Raw genomic sequence first — 17,548 nt, 5'->3', positions numbered from 1 at the left:
CCCGGACTTGGGACTGGCACATGAAGACACTGTCTTGTGCCCACTTGTGGTTGCATTAAATTACTGTTTTCTTGGATGGCTATGTCTAATTAGGAAAGTTCAGACATCTTCTAATGTCTTGAAAAATGTAAATAGTTATGCACCTTTGTTCACTCACCTCATTCTTAACTCATCTAACACTACACACTAGTCAAAAGCACATGGTAATAGTTTGACTGGCATTCACTGAGCCCAACTACCTGCTCAGCCACCTCTTCAGGTACCTGATGCCCAGAGCATTGAAAAACAACTTTATATAGATGTGGAACTCCATGCATACATTGTATTCAACTCTAACTAACACTGAGGCCAACAATGGTAGCTAGTACTAACAATGACACAGATGCTAAACAGAACTTACACTTTTTTTTTACCTCTCTCCCTTCCTCTCATTTCCCATCTTTTATTTTCATTACCTTTTTTAGTTAGGTTGTCTTTTTCATAAATGTTGTTTAAACATCTATAACATTAAGTGAACTTTTCATCCCTGCTTTAGGAGTGCGGTGGTTACATAGCACATTGATTTGTGCTAGCATTACTTGCAAATACTAAGAGCAAGGTGATGTCAGTTTTAGAGAAAGAGGAGCATTTTTTTTTTTTTGTGAAGATAGAAATGGGTTAGCAGATGTCATGATGATTATATTAGGTCTCAAGCATTCCCACTGAAGTGCACACTATATCCAGGAGAATGAAATCGCAAGCTAATGTGTGTGCATTGGATTCGATGTAGTACATATTATGTATCAAGTTACCCATTTTTGTTGGGAGTTTCAGTAAGTAAAATGAGAACTTGATCCTGCTCTGAATGAAGGTGTATGTGCACAGATGATTTGGCATACTGCTATTGATCGGATGTTTTTGCAGAGAGCTTGGTGCCACCATATAACCCCACTTCTCTTGGTGCTATAGCCAGCTTCCTGTACCATATTTTCTTGCTATGCAACCAGTCAACTTTCAGTGAGTCTCAGTCTAAACCTTGGTACAGAGCAGGAGCATCTTGTCATTGAATTTAAAATAACAAACACACACTTTGCTTTTTTTTTCTACCCCCTTCTTCTCTTTCACCATTTACTGTTCACTCTGATTCACGGAATACATGCTTACTCGAATGCTGACAGTGCAAAGGGAGGTGTGTGTGTATAGAGGAAAGAGGGAGGGGCATTTCCTTTAATACATATGCTCAGCTGAGTGACTCTCCAAGCTCACACATTTATTCTGTCTCTTCTCTCTGCCTCTTTCTTTCTTTCTCACCCTGTGTGGCTGTCTCTGCTCTCTGTCTTGTCACCTCTTTTTGTCTTTCTTATGTCAGGCATACATGCTCATCTCACTCAGGCATATAAGCTTGGTCACACAGGATCTCGCACTCACCAGTCTTGTATCAGTTCACATCCCTCTCCCTCTGTTTTCCTGCTCAATCTCTTGGATTTTGGCTGGTGCACTTCCATCATAGCTACTGTATTCTGCATTTACTCCCCGGTTTTGCTCACTGCGTCAGGAATCAGCAGCAGACTGAGGTGGGTGTTTTAAGAGCATCATCGCTAGGTCTGAGGCTACACGTCTTTGCCATCTCTTTCTCACCCCTCTCTCTTCCTGCTGTGCTTCTCATGCGCTCGGTCATTGAGAGCCAGGATGAGCATGTTTGTGTATTCTTACAGGGGAGCAATGCTGTACTTTTTGCATGCAACAACATTTAACATTGTCACACACTATGCTAGCAAGGTAGCACATATACCTCTCCAGATCTCTCTGACTGACTCTGTGCTGTCAGTGCATTTGAGAGTGCCGCTGTTGCCGCTGCTGCATTGAAAACCTTCTTTGCATACCTTATTATACTGACATGTATTTAGCTCCCTCTCCTGTCTCTAGTCCATTACTCTCATTTATTTGAAGGACTGTTATGTTTTATGCATGCTCTGTCCTTTCAAATTCTGGCCATGCAGTAGGATTTATGAAAAACCTTAAAATAGATGAAAGACATGAATGCAGGCTCTCACAAAAATAGACATGCACACTCGTGCATTTGCACAGGAGGTTCGATTCTGTTTCACCTTACCTGCCCTAGTGCTGTTGCTGCTGCAGTTCCAGCTGTTGCAGTAGCCACAGCCAACAACACCCTGAAGCAACGCTTTAACTGTTCTATGTTGTGATGTGTGTGCCTGAGAGGTTGTGACCGTCATCTGTGCCTGGTCAACCGTGTTGCCATGTCATTTAAAAGTGTGTTAGCATGTGGGTGTTCATGCTGAATCTGATTGTTGTGGGCCAGTGTGTGTGTGTGTGTGTGTGTGTGTGTGTGTGTGTGTGTGTGTCCTAGTCTTTGTCTATGTGTGCATGTACACTTGTATACAGTCTGTGTGCTTGTCTGCTCATGGGCTCTGGTCCAAGAAGAAAGCGCAGGAGAGGCAGGCTGCAGGGGTTCAGTTTGGTGCAGTAAGCTGTTGAATGCTCTGTAATAAGCAGAAAAAAAAAGCAGATTCACGTGTCGGTGTGTCCTTTCACTGGGCTGGTGTATCTATATTACAGAAAAGCAGGTGTGTGTTTTTTTTTCCTAAAATGTCAGCAATGAATGTGTCCTTGTGTTGCTTAACTCCATACAAATTGAGATGTCATACTAATCCCTGATTTGTGTTTTTACCAGATTGTCTTACAATGAGACAGATGACAAAACAAAAACAAGGTTTCTCATTGTGTTTGCACATATCTTGCATGTAAGGCAAGGGAGCAGGCAAGTCCAACAAACAATTCTCTTTAATACTTCAAACAAAATTCTTTCAGAGAAATGTTAGTTTGTGATACTCCATGACAACAGAAAGGGCTGATGAATCTGAAATTTGCAGAAGTGCGTTTGGTAGATGTCATTACTACTTGCAGTGCTAGAAAAAAAGGATGTTTATGGGGCCAGGAAGCCAGTAAAGAATTGTTCGTACTAAGTTGTGCATAAAGGAGAAAGTTGCACACAAAATTGTGTTTCTGTAAACTCTTGTTGAAGTCAAATCATATCTAAAAGTTTTTTTTTTTTTTTTGGTTGATTGTTCTGAACCTGCTGGTATGAAAGTGGACCTCCAAAACATTTTTAAGCCCTAAGCAATTACTTTTTTAATAATCAATTCATCTGTCAGTTACTTCTTTGATTTTTTTTTTTTTTGTAAATATTTAAACATATTCCCTTCAACAATACTTTTGCTTTACGGTATTATTAAATAGATCAATGCAGTGGTACATATTTATCCTAATTCTTTGCTCTTCATGTGCGAATTTGCAGGTACAGTGTATTGTCAGATCAGGACTTGGAAACAACCATACAATGTAGTGTGGCTTATCATATTGTTTATGATTGTCTGTTTGCACATTTCCTTTGTTTACAGATAGATTCTTAAACAAGCACATTTTTATTCTATATATTTATTCATAAGCATATGCATGTGGGGAGTGTTGGAATTGTGTTGCAGGTTAAAAAAAAAGAAAAAAAGAAAGCGGACCTTGTTTGAGTGAGAACTGTGGTTGTTGGTTACTGACCACAGTAAAAAAAAACGGGAACCAGCCTTGTACTCAATGTGAATGTGTGCACCTCCACTACCCACATTAATGTTCCTATGTATAAAATTAGCCTCATTGGGTAGCTTGTAAAGGGTGGTTATTCATTTCCTACAATGTGAAACGCTGCCAACTTAGCTGCAGTTGAATCCCCTTTGTCTAGAAGCTGCAGTTTTCTGTATAAGAGTTGCAACTGAGTGCTGGGGTAAGTTATAATAAATGTAGCCACTTAATACATGACAAGAGTGATACATTTCTGAAATATTGATAATATGAATCTAGATATTTAGCCTGCATTCTATCAGTATCATATCATATTATTGTGGCATACTTTTCTGATTCAGTGGCTCCACTGTGTAGCCCCTGCTTTAGTGTTGACAGTGTTTTTCTTTAATTTTGCAATTATGCAAATAAATACAAAAGAGATCCTTTGTAATAAGACCGCTCTAGAGTTGTTTTAAGGGCACTATAGACAGAGCTGGACTCCTTCCTTGTTGATACCAACCAGCATGTCTGCAGCACAACACTATACTATAACACAATATTCATTCACATTTGGCAAGCTGCAACTTGAAGCTTATTAAATTATAAATGATTGATCGCTCATTAGCATTGTTGCACATTGATTTTGTGATGTTGTGTGTGTCTAGTCCATACTGTTGTCCACAAATAAGAATTTGAAATAGTTTGCACATAAGGTCACTTTATGCACATTTAAAGTTACTTAGTAATCATTATGCAGGCACTGTAGACGGCTATGTTGGTTAAAGTAGACGTGTATGTGTTTCATCAGTTAAATGACTGAAGTGACTGAAATGCATTTAACATCATCTCATCTCTTGCACTAATGTAGGTCCTGACTCTTCCATTTTTACCAGCTTAGTCTGGTGGATGCTCCAGTGGGGGTGTTTCCTAAACTGAGCTCAGTAATCATTCTGCAGTTGAGATTTAGCAGCCTGTCTAGCTTCATTAGCCCTGTTTTGGAGCTCCCAAGGGTTATTACACTCACACATACACCACACACACACACACACACACCACACACACACACACTCGCAGGAACTCAGCGAATTTATCACACATTTGTTTAGCAGGTGTGTTTTCCTCGACTTTAGCTCCCATACTTAAATGTTTATGCTTGAGCAGATAGAAGATTCTAATTAGTGTTGATCAGGACTGAACTTAGCTAAAAGTTTCACCCACCATACCATGATTTGAAAGAGTGCATGTGGGTTTTTAACTGTTTTAATTGTGTAAACCATTATTTAAGTGTTATTATATAGAATATTAAAGGTCCTGAAAAAAAAACAACATTTTCTCAGTCTGGAACCTTTGGGTAGTGTCTCTTTAAAATACTCTCTGCATGTTAGTATCTGAGATGGCCTAAGACAGTTTTGTAGAGTGGACACCACTTTATCATTTCACTGTTGCCAAAGCTCAACGAAAGATTGTCTTTTTTTCTTGTATATAGACAGCAGCAGACAGTCCTTTTTACATTAAGGATCTGGCTACTTGCATTAGTCTGTTTTCAGACAAATAAATAGCAGCTGATTTTAGCAGCAAGTATTGTTTTCATGATGGATTAATCTGCTGATTATTTTCTTGATTAAATGATTAGTCATTTAGTCTATAAATTGGACACAGTGACAGCTTCAGATGTCTTGTTTGTCTGACCAAGAGTCAAAAACCTACAGTATGACTGTTGTCCTTAGTGTCTCAGATAAGACAGACAGATGTGTATGTTAGCTTTAGTTGTGGTGGATCACTCTGAGTGCTTTTAATGTAATTATATGCCTTGTAAAGCACTTTGAATTGTGTAGTGTATGAAAGGTGCTATACAAATAAATTTGCCTTTGCCTTTAATGAGATTACTAAGAAGATGGGCTCTCGGGTTTGTCAGTTGGTCATTCCCATGAGATCTAACAATCTACCAGAGGAGACTTGACTTTCCATCAGGGTGAAATTTGCCTCGTGAGATTTTATTATCCTAGTATTGTGATATTGTCTTTTCAGTAGGGCTGGCAATTGATTAAAATATTTAATTGCATGATTATCATGAGTTGACTTGTGATTAATCGCACTTATCTGTTCTAAATGTACCTTAAATTAATACTTTTCAAGTTTTAAATACTCTAATCAACATGGGCATAGACAAACATGGATGCTTTATGCAAATGTATGTTTATTATTAGTGATTAATGTTTTGTAAATAAATTTACTGTTCAGAAGACCATTTCTGTTTGCTGCTGCACTCTTTACTGTCCATGGCTGCATTTTCGTTTTCTCCTAGTACGGGCTAGGCCACGGTTCAAACAGGAAATGCATGCTGCATTAATCGCAGGCTAATAAAATCAGTGCTGTTAGAATGAATTTGCGTTAACACGTTAATTTTGACAGCTCTACTTTTCAGTCAGTTGTTGGACCATTATGTCGGGGTTTAAACAGCTGATGATTTCATCTAAGCTTCTCTTAAGGTTGTCTTGAGGTGTTTTCAATGGGCAGTGACTATTGGGAATAAATCAGAAAAATGCCCCAGAATATTATCCAATGCTGGATAATGTGTTGGTTGGCTTATAAAGAGCTTAATTTGTAGCCTAAACTGTGTTTAGTGCTGGTGCACAAAGCCCACAAATCCCATAGCATTAAAAAAAGCTATTGGATGATGAAAATTGGTCCTTTGACATCCTGGATAGGATTGGGCAAAATATAATGTCATATAATGTTTATAACTGTTTTTGAATGTTGAACATAAAACTAAATTCAACTGCCAGTCCCCATGTGCAATAGCCAGTCTTTGAGGTATAACATATTGATCCATTGTGTGATAGTTATAAAATGCATTGTTGCTGTTGCTTTCGCTTTTTTGAGGTACATGTATCATGTTGGTTGCAAGGTGTTGATTCAAAACTGAGTTCTAGAATAGAAATGAAACCTTAATTGATTTTATAGTATTTAGTCCTAAAATCATTACACCTATTGAGTTTCACATTAAAAGCTATTCGGTGTAGTTTTCTTGTAAACAGAAAAGTTGCATTTGCTTTTAGTGCAATGCACCATTTTGTGGGTATCACGGAGGTTTAGCAAAAATGTAACACGTGCTTACATTGTTTTTGGTTCTCTCTCAATTTTGTTCCCCTACACATCACCATACCTCACTACCTCACAGCCTAGAAAGTTTTCATAACTGGAGTAAATTTTTTTTTTTTTTTTTTTTTTAACACAGCACTGAAACATGCAAATGTAAAATGTATTACAGTTGCTGTCAAACATTTTATTTGTGATGAATTGCACAAAAGACAACTGTCACTTGATGACAGTCTAAAAAGAGGCATCACTCATTAGATATGCTGTGTAACGTAGTGCCTCTGATCTTTTTCTCTGAAAGGTTTTAATTCTTAAGAGAGTATCAGTTTCTTCTGAAGTTGGATGAAACTTTCCACCTGCGCAAACATCCATGTAATTTTTGGCTTCATAAGAAACTCTTTCCCATCCAACTAAGGAAGAGTGACCTGTCTGCATGTTCCCCCCTTCTGAGAACTGACCACAATCATTGATGGTCCTAAATAGCACACACTTTCACACATACAAGCTACTTTTAGGTCAGTGTTGCTGTCACTGGTGCTGTTGAGACTGCCCCCACCTGCGCGTTTCTCTGATGAGCCTGATCTTACACAGATTTAGTATGATCATTGTGATTTATGGTGCCAAGTTTGGTTTATTCAGGGCTTCATAGTAACGTTTGTGCGTGTCAGACGTGCAATTGACAAACCCCACACCCCATTAATCATGATACATTGCAACTGTGTGGACAGCCAATGTGAATTACAGCAGCAGTACTGCAGGTGTGAATAACAGTTTAACACTGACTGTTGTAGGTGACGTGTGTATGACTTATGGGACATCATGCTGTTCATTGCTGCTGACCTACTGGGTTATGTCTGTGCAGTATATGCTGCAAATACAGCATTAGAGGTTCTTTAGAACTGTCAATCCTAAGCATCGGCCTTATGTTGAATATTTTCTGCTACTACCATGACATGATGCAAATCTTCACCACTATATTACACTCACTTGAACAACTCACTTTGGTTTTGTTCAATTTTATGTGATTTGTGTGTGTGACAGTGTTCTGTGTGTGTGTGTTCTGGTATTTGGGACATCAGGGGAAGTGTTAACAGAACAGATGCCTTGAATGGTGTCACTGCCTCTTCGCTTTCCTGTATGTATGTCCCTCTCCTAGACAGGATAAGACTGTTCAGCTCCAGGGTCCTCTAGTTGTACACGTTGCCTGTGAGCTGGGCCAGCTACTGACTAAAAAATGCTATGGTCTGTCTCCATTAGGTACTCCCAAAAGAGTAAATGTTTCAGGAAAATTGTTTAAGAGGAATCTGAGTTTGTTTAATTCTGCTCATACACAGCAGGGATGACATGAGCAGACACAAATCTTAAGTAATGAGTTCAAGGGCAAGTTAGTAAAGCTGCATTATTGATATAAATGAATTTTAGAAACAAATTGAAACCCTCTAATTGTCTGTCCTGATTTTCATCTGTGCTGCAGTAAGAACAGAAGGCCTGACCTGACACAAAGCTCTTGAACAGAAGAAGTGTATATTGATGAAAAGAGAAGTGCAGAGAAAAACAGCTCAAAATACTTGCTAGTAGGCATATTTGCTTGTTAGTACTGGTTGAATGTACCCGTTAGAAGATCAGAGTGGACTGTGTACTAGATTTTCATTTCAGTATCTTTTTCTATAGATAATAGGTAGGGCTGTATGATAATGTAATGTTATTTTTTTTGTAATTTTATCTTCATACTGTGACAGAATCTACTTTTGGAAGATCTTAAAAGTTTTGACAGTTATCTGTCAAATGAACAAACCCAGGATCTTAGTAGATTACAAAACAATGTGAAAGAGGGGCTGTTTCCATTTGGTTTGACTTTTGAGTTCCTGTATTATGTCTTAAAGTTTTTGGATCATTGTGTGTTTTTCCGATGCAAGTAAACACAGCTGAATATTGTGGCTACTGATAGAGTAAATTGTAAATTTAACTAATGAAGTTGTCCAATGCACTCATCCACTTTCACAATGACACAAAAACTGAGTTAGGGGATTTGAATCAGGAATTTGGAATTTTAATATAATTTATTTGGGAAACCTTGCTTGTATTGCATACTAGACTCATCTTGGCCCCTAGAACAGTTTGTGTCATGGATTCATTAAGGTGCTGGAAACACTTTTTACTCTCTGTCTGACTTGTATGTGTCATAGCTGCCACTGCTTTTGTTGCGGCACATTGACATAGCAAATCACCTCCTCCCAAAGCTGTGATTTAGGGACTGTTGGCACATTTGGTGTAAAGTGAAGTCTCTGCCAGGTTTAGAAAACATTGTCCTGGAGTAGACGATATACCTTTGAATGTTTATGTAAGCAGTGGCATTCAGACAATGCTCATTTGATACTAAGGAAATTCTAGTTCTTGCCAAAAATATATGCTCCCCATACCAGCGCGGGCTGATGACACAGACACAATGGATAGGCCGATGCCAAATTATGTTTCCGTTATCACCTTGTCACACCACAACCTGGAAACTGTTGGTTGAGTTTTTCCACTCTGGTCAGCTAGACCTTAGTGGTGATGCGTTCTTTATAGCACTGTATTCTTCTACTATCATTCTCTTACTACTAAGTGGTGTTGACTATCTTAAAGGTTTGGTATTGTTTTACTTTATTTCTTTGAATCCACCTTTTAGAAACAACTTTGAAGCAGGACACAATACAAATTTTTCATTTTTGAATGGTATACTGTTGAACTTGTCAGAAAACAGGTGTCTGTAAGGTAAGATATTTTTGCATTTGTTCAGGCAGTGTTTGTCTCATCACAATTTGTGCTGCCATTTCTCTTTGCAAATAGAAACAGTATTATGAAATAAAAATGTCTAAGTTCTTAGAATGCAGCTGGGATTGAAAATATCCATCCATCCATTATCTATACCCGCTTATTCCTAACAAGGGTCACAGGGATCTGCTGGAGTCTATCCCAGCTCTCTTTGGGTTAAGGCAGGGGTACACCCTGAAGGTCACTAGTCCATCACAGGGCCACACAAAGACAAACAACCACACACACTCACATTCAATCCTATGGGCAATTTAGAGTCACCCACCAATCAACATTACATGTTTTTGGACTGCGGGAGGAACCTGGAGTAAATCCACGCAAGGACAGGGAGAACATACAAACTCCACACAGAAAGGTCCCTGACAGGTTGCGACCCCGGTCAGGTGCTAACCACTCAGCCACTGTGCAGCCCTGGTTGCAAATATTTTATATTTATATTTTAATTTAAAATTTTTCATAAAACCCTAATGCAGTCATCTTAAATCTCCTGATTAAGAATGGTCATAATTTGAATACCTGAGAAGAGATAATAGAATAATAACGACTGACCCAAAGCAGTCGTACACATTCAATGTTGCAGTGGTGCTGCTAGCAGTACTTCACATCTTCACAGTCCTACACATTGCCTGCTGTTAGTCTCACAGTTTATCAAGGTTAATGTAATAGTACAGATGATATGTTAATTCATGTAACACCTGGACACATTGCACTGACACATAGGATCAAAACAAGTGCTTTAGCTTAATACACATAGAATCCCCCTCTTCTTACAGTGTAGCTGCTGTTGCTTCAGGGACAAAGGAATCAGTCAGTAAACAAAGGCTTGAACTTCTGCAATGATTGTCTGTGACACAGACTGTGGGCAGGCCAACAGCATATAAGTGGACATGAATAAGCAGCGTGGTGTTAACACCTTATGCTTTGGGAAACCCGGTGCTATTCACATGCAAGCAGTGTGGGTCTGTGCATGAAGTCTCATATAATGTGCATGTGTTTGTACAGAAAAAGAAAGATGAAGATAGACCATTGGGTTTAATCTTCCTTCTGTCATCTAGAAACTCAAAGTGCTTCTATGGTAAAGCATGGTTAGATGGATACATTAGCGATTGTGTGGGCGGTTGACATAGCCATCACTTTGTCCTATTTTCAATGGAAGGCTTGGTGTGTTTTATATGCTTGCTGCACTGCAGCTCATGTGTTGGTGCTCAGGTTCTGTTTGAATTAAATTACCAGCTTGTAGCAAAAACAAGCTACTAACCAGCTGTTTGAGGTCCTGGAGTTGTATAGAATAGCACTTATTCTGTCATATTACATGTTTAGTAACTTTAACTAATTAGTTGCAGGTCCCTCTGGAGTCACTAAGAAAAGTAAATGACGTTTATACTCTAGAGACACTATAAGGAGCAGTGTTGTGTTATAAAATATCAGCTGCTTAATTCTCCTGAGCTAGTGTGTGTATTTGTAGACTTACTCTGCAAACTCATCCATGAATTACCATATTTTTCCAGGCTACATGGCCTATATGTAATCTTCGAAATATATGTACTATATGTGGTACTGGCATCACATTTCTAAGTACACTGACACTGGAAAATGCTGGAATGGCCGTTAACTGAATGGAGGACATAAATTTAAGATGTGCACTAACACCAGTGTTTTAATTTACCTGCAAACAAAACGTATTAATGTAATCAATACACAGGAAACTGCTTGTTGTTACAAATGTGTGTGCACTTCGTCACATGTACAGTATGTTCTTTGTGTGACTGAGCGTATTGGTCATCCTTGTCAACATTACCACATTGAGTGGGCAAAGTAGCATGGACTGTGTGAGTGAAGAGTGGGTGAGTGGGTGGTAATACTGTACAGTATGTGTAATTGTCACAATGCTTCAAATGTAATACTGTAGTACTTGCAACAATGGTTTCCTGCCATTGCATGTTGTGATCAGACTCAGCCTCCTAGAGACAAACCATCTAATTTAAACTGAAACTGAACTGTAAACTAGCTGTCATCACAGTTAAGGGGAACCATACTAACACCATGGTGGGACTTGAAATGAAATGTATGAAAGTACATTTGCAGCAGTATAAAAAATAAAAGTAAGTGCAAAATAATGCCATGAAAACATGACCTCGTTCTCCCCCTTTCTTTGAGTTCTTCAGTGACCTCATACTGATTGGAAGGACAAACAGAAATAGGAAAAGGATGTTGTCTTTCAGGTCATGTCGTTCCAAAACCATCATTGGTTGCTTTGGGTAAAGGTGTCAAAAGGTTTGCAATAATTTTTTACAAATTATCTGTAGGTGAACAACATCAGGGAGAAAACTGCTGCATGGTACTGCTGTTTTGCAGCACTGGGCTGACCTGGACCAGCCTGCTCTCTAGCCACTTCTTAGCACAATGTCTAGTCAACTGCAATTTTCTGTTCTGCTCTCTCCTCCTCCTTTCAGATATTTTTTTTCCTCTTTTTTTTCTTCTGCTCTTCAGAATCTATGTGGTTGGTTGCTAGTTTCCGCAGGCTGTTGCTCCTGGGGCCACTCGGAGTCTGTTCAAAGAGCCGCCAGCCACTTGCTGCATTTGCGCCAGATTTCATTAGGAACTCTGGACCATACTCTCAATGTTTTCCCTGTTAGTTAGAAACGGCATCCGTCAGAGTGGCATGGTAACACCCTGAGGGAGAAGACTGAGTTCTGTGTGGCTGGAAAATGGAATACTAGAGGTATGAAGGGCAAGGGGTGCATGGGAAGACATGATGAGGATGCATAAAAACCCTTATGAATTATTGAACAATCTAGTCAAATGAGTGAAATTGTATAAATAGAAAACCAGCAGCAGAATCTGAGTATTGAGTCTCCCTCATATTATGCTGCAATGGCTCTCTGCCATCCGTGTGGACTCCAAGGGGTTCTTAGCTGACAACACATAAGCTAAATCCAGCTGATAAGTTAAATACCACCACTGGCTATAATGTCTATGTTCATGATTATTACTGCATCAGCCCAGTAACCTCCCTGACAAGCATACTCCCTTCCCTCAGACAATGAGCTGGTCGACTCATCCTTCTTTTTTTTTTGTTTGTTTGTTTATGCAAGCTGTTACAATGAAGCATTTTACAAAATTTACCCTTTCGTCTTCCAGAGGTCCAATTTCCAGCCAGACTTAGTCAAATTCCACAGTTCCACAAAAAGTCCGCAAATCTTTCTACCACTGGCTTTTCCTTTTTACTCCATTCAAAAATATGCACAGAACACCATGTATTCTCATGTTTTTACAACAAAAGTGACAACAGTCATTCACTACCTTCTCTAGTCTTCTGCACGCCATGTTGGATTAACGCTAGGTTTGTTTGTTGATCTTGGTCTCACTGTTGCTTTGTTTGCGTCATATCCTTTTTCTGTGATTGGTTAATTCCTCGTCCATTGGCCCACCTCCAGGAATTCAATCTCAACCCATGAGATTCCAGACTAATTCTTTGTATAGAACAGAAAAAGAATTAGTCTGGCTGGCCAGGCTACAGATATGTATCCACAGAATGTAAACACTAAACTTGGTGGTTAAGCACTAAATTGCCTTTTTGGTCTGTGTTTTTTGTAAAACACTGCTGCCAAGTAAATTTTGCTCATATACATGTGATGGTATATGTCCTCCTCTTTGGCCGCTTTGCATTGTCATTCCCATGTTGCTTGAAATCCCACAATGCCTTGCAAAGCAATTCTCTCATGTCCCATTGAAAATAAATGGGGACCAATTTCATATCATGTCCCTCAGCACTCACTGGGCATTTACCTTTAGATGTACGCATTACCTCTGCTGCTCTGTGCCCTCTGAGCTTTCTGCTCACCTATGCAGAACTAAATATTGAACTCTTGTGTACAGCCTGCTCATGCCCATGTGTCATTACATGTGCAGTGATGCAGGTAGCACTGATATGTAGAACAAAGGATGAAACGGGGAATGCTTTGAATGGTGCAAAGAGCCCAGTGGACTGAGCATAGAAGAGAAAAGTATTGATATTCCTACATTTCTAACTGACTGCTTACAGTTGTGATTTAAACAGTTGTTTGAACCTGCCAAGGACACACAATACATTTGAACATATTGGTACTTCAAAGGGCTTGTAGGGTGTGGTCTGAAAGCACAGCCTCTCTAGGTTAACAGGTTTTAGCACTTGGTAAAAAGCCTAAAGCTCTTCAATCTTTGTCCATTTTCTTTGGACAATTGCAATTCCAAATGTGCAGAGGGAGAGCTGGGCTGGACCCAGAAGAAGAGAAAAGATGGTTTCATATTTCCACTGCAGTGTGCTGCTCAGGGCTTCTGGTTCACCGCAGCATGTTCTCTCTCTGCAGTGCCAGCAAACACATCATTTCAGCTACAGTGGCCCAAGTTAGCTATGGTTTGTTTTTCCAGATGGTCTTTAAACCCAAGTATCTTTAGATTTTAGATTTAGACTTTTCTTTAGATTTTCTTTTTTTTAGCACTGTTTTAATGTTCAAAGTCAGCACTAATGCGTAAAGGAAATGTTGAGCAATGACGTAGAGAAGTGAGTACTGATTCATCTTCATACTGTCAGTGCGACAGGGAACCTGAGCCTATTCATCTCATGCAGTATAATAACCAGGGGGTGGGAGATACCAGACTTGGGGATTGATTGTTTTTGTCTTATTTATATGCTGAGGCTCTGATCAAAGGAAAAATCATGTTTTGCCCTTCTTTTTTTTTTTTTTTTAAGGGAGACTGGAGTCAGAATTAACTAATGTGGCTTTATTTTACAGTATTTTATGTTTTAAAATCCAGGTCATTTTCTGACACTGAAATCGTGTTATAGGGTAACTGTAAATTTAATATTTGCAAAAATATTGAATGACTATTGCTGAAAACAAATGTCAACCACAGGTGTCATGTAATTAAAATCCTCAGTGTATAACAATTTACATTGAACCATTGCAACTGAACTCTAATCTATGTAGGGCAGCTGATGATGGGCAGGGCTTTAAGTTTTACCGTAACATGTTTTAAACATCAGCAGCTGTCCTAGACTTCAGCGATTCCTGCCAGCAGAGCTCTCAGTTCTGCTTTTAACTTCTTTTAAATGAGGGAGGAGGGTTTGTATTGGATGTTTGCTGTATAAATAGGCTATTTATGCAAATTGCTGTTAGCTTTTTTTTCTCTGTTGGCAGCCAGTGACCTGCACTGTTTGTAATCAAGGGCTCTCCACGGCTTAAAAGTGAAGAGGACATTTCTAAAACTGTTTGTCTGATGATGACAGTAAAGATGAAGTAAAGACAAGATACTGTCATGCATCCTTTGATGAATGCCACAGATAAAGAAGAGGAGATTCTGCCTGAATCCTCTTTGTAGCCTCATGAAGAAAAATGTTAGGTTAGCTTTTCTCTCTCTCTGCCTGACTGAACTCCCATGTAGGATATCCCCGGCAGTTCTTGTCTGTTTGCCTGTCTCCCTCTTCCGCAGCCATCTGCTCAGATCCGTGTGTGTTTTCCGCAGCTGCCAACATACTACACAAACACCGTACTGTGCTTTCCAGGCCAACACTGCCTGCCTGCCTGCCTGCCTGCCTTGCTCACGTAAGCCCTGTCTCAAGAGGGAATTCACTCAGGCTGGGTGTAGGTGGATTTATGGATACAGAGCATGAAGAGCAACCTTTTCTGACTCAGTTTTGCATTTTGTTTGGAGGCCAGTGAATTGCATGAGACCAGCTTAATAGAAGCTATGGAGATGCATTTTGGTCATGACTTCTTAACCTCGTCTGGTATAATATGGTGCCATCTCATATATTTCTCCAGTCTTTCCTCTCTACTACTACTGTCCAGAAATAATGCGATATGTCCATACTGTACATTACTGTATATTGTGTATTATTAATACTGTAAATTATGAACTAGATTTACAAAACCAATCAGCAACATATTTGGTCCAACATACCAAATAAAGCTGATTCTTATTCGGATCAGTGTTTGACATTTGATTCCTAAAACAAACAAAAGACACAAAAGATTTTTTGATGCAGATGTATATTTATTTATAACATGAACAAACATTTTTTCTTAAAGATTCTTTAAGGTTGTTTTCACACCTAATAGTCCAGTAGACCTGCTTCCTTTCCGGACCAAGCTGCAACATTTGTTTCATTTTCAGCTAGTCTGAGTTTGCTTTTACATTCCATTTTGCCAAATGAACTGTCCTTTTTGAATAACGTATTCCCCTTCTTGCCTGTGATAGCGCTGCACCAAGAATTATTGAAGAAGAAGATAATCCAAACAATGAACATGAAAACTCGCCCATCTATAGGTCAACCTTTTACACGCATGCTTGTTTAGGTTTTGTTAACCCACAGTACCCTGCGTTGTAGTCCACCTCCGGCTTAGGGTCACTTGAATCGAGCCGAGACATATGTTTTTAGGCGGATCACAGTTCATTTCTTTGATCTGCACCAGAGTTCAATTGCGCATTTACACCTCCCCAAAATGAAACGGACTTTCTGAGAAAATGAACTAGAATTCGATTAAAACAGACCAAACAGGGCTGGTCTGAATGCACCTTAAATGAACTTCAGGGCTTCAAAGCTGTTCTTCTGAGTCTGAGCAGGCAGACGTTTTAACATTAATTACTGCAGAATCAACCCACACTATGAAATGAAAGAATGCTGTCATCTGATTATCCTACTTAGAAATTAGCCATACACTTCACAAGCTTTAGCGTATTTTTGTACTAATATGAAATCTAAATACTTTATGTGTACCACAGGCAGAAATAGGATACAAAGTGCAGCTATTGTATTTTTTTTTTATTTGGACAAATAAAATAAACAGTCCACATTCCCGTGTGGCGTATTGCAGTGAAACAATTTGAAATGAAATGTAAACATACAGCTCTTGCTTCAGGTCGTATTCATATGAACAATAACACTACATCAAAAACGCAAGGGGCTGCGTTGGTGTGGGTGTGTTGCTGCTTGCTATGGGGTACCGGTGAGGTAGGGAAATCCATTTCAGGAAATCCATTTTTAAGGCTCATCAGGTACCCAGATACAGATTGACTGACAAAAAGTCATTTGTGTTTGGAACATTTTTTATTAAAATAAGATGCCTCAATATTTTCAGGAGATAGTAGACTGATTATTTTGTATTCCTGAATTTAAAAAACTGTGGTTCTGCTGAATTTTTTTTTTTTAATGTATTTTTCTGTGTTGGATCAAAAGTTTTAGATCAAAATCCAATTGGTTGGACACAGAAGTGAAACAGGATAGTGGTACTCAACTCCTTTCTCTCCCCACTTTTCTTTGTACTTCCTCTCTTTCACTCTCTGTCTGCAGTTTTAATCTGTAAAGTGCACCTTGGTCCATTAGTGCAGTAAATCTGAGCCCTCTAACTTGAGCCAGGACGAATCTGTAGTGTACCGCATTGCTGCAGTCAGCAGCAGCAGCATCCTCTCAAACTGTAGCTCAGTACAGGCATCCCTGTGAGACTGGTGCATTGCTCTACAGCGTGCTACAGTGGGTGATCAGGTGTATGTGAAGTTTTTTTTTTTTTTGTGCAGTATCTAAATAGGTTGAAACAGCTGATAAGCTACTATATTTAAGCACAGAAAGGACAAAGTAAGCACTAGAGCCTTGAGGGCCTCATGTGGTGGTTTTTCTATATTATATAACCATGCACTAATTAGACCTGTCAGATTACACTTCACTGTCCACTTCAGCTGCTCTTCACTGTTAACCAATCAGGAATGGTATTTGGGGAAAAAAGGCTATATATATATATTTTGCCAGTATGTTTCAATATCAGCCTAAATATGCTAAATCCTACTAGGAACAAACACCACCCCCCAGCCAAACCACCGTGTCCTATGATCCACATCAATGGCATATGATACTTGGCTACTTTGCAGTGCTATGTACACTAGTGGGTCCGCTGCTGTGCCTTTTTAGCTATAAGGGCAGTGTCATCATCATCACATGATACCAGGGATGACCAATGTTCCATCATGGCATGATTGAAATGAATAGGCAGGGAGTGTTAAATGAGTCCTTGGGAACATGGGACGCCCTTTGCTGTCTGGGAAA

The 17,548-nt window shown here is 39.2% G+C and overlaps 1 protein-coding gene across 3 annotated transcripts in view; it reads left to right on the top strand.

Moving 5' to 3' along the window:
* kcnab2a (potassium voltage-gated channel subfamily A regulatory beta subunit 2a) overlaps nucleotides 1–17,548 on the top strand; it is a 74,249-nt gene that overhangs the window by 8,553 nt on the left and 48,148 nt on the right. Inside the window, exon 1 of one of the 3 annotated variants that reach the window (XM_026305837.2) lies at nucleotides 1,283–1,553. The exons of the other annotated variants lie outside the window; for them this stretch is intronic. The gene's annotated coding sequence lies outside the window, so the exon portion shown is untranslated. Of the gene's footprint in view, nucleotides 1–1,282; nucleotides 1,554–17,548 lie in introns of those variants that run through there. 3 annotated transcript variants of the gene reach the window in all.

This window comes from Mastacembelus armatus, chromosome 5 (assembly GCF_900324485.2).
Source record: "Mastacembelus armatus chromosome 5, fMasArm1.2, whole genome shotgun sequence".
Lineage (NCBI taxonomy): Eukaryota > Metazoa > Chordata > Actinopteri > Synbranchiformes > Mastacembelidae > Mastacembelus > Mastacembelus armatus.
This window is presented reverse-complemented; position numbering and strand designations above follow the sequence as displayed.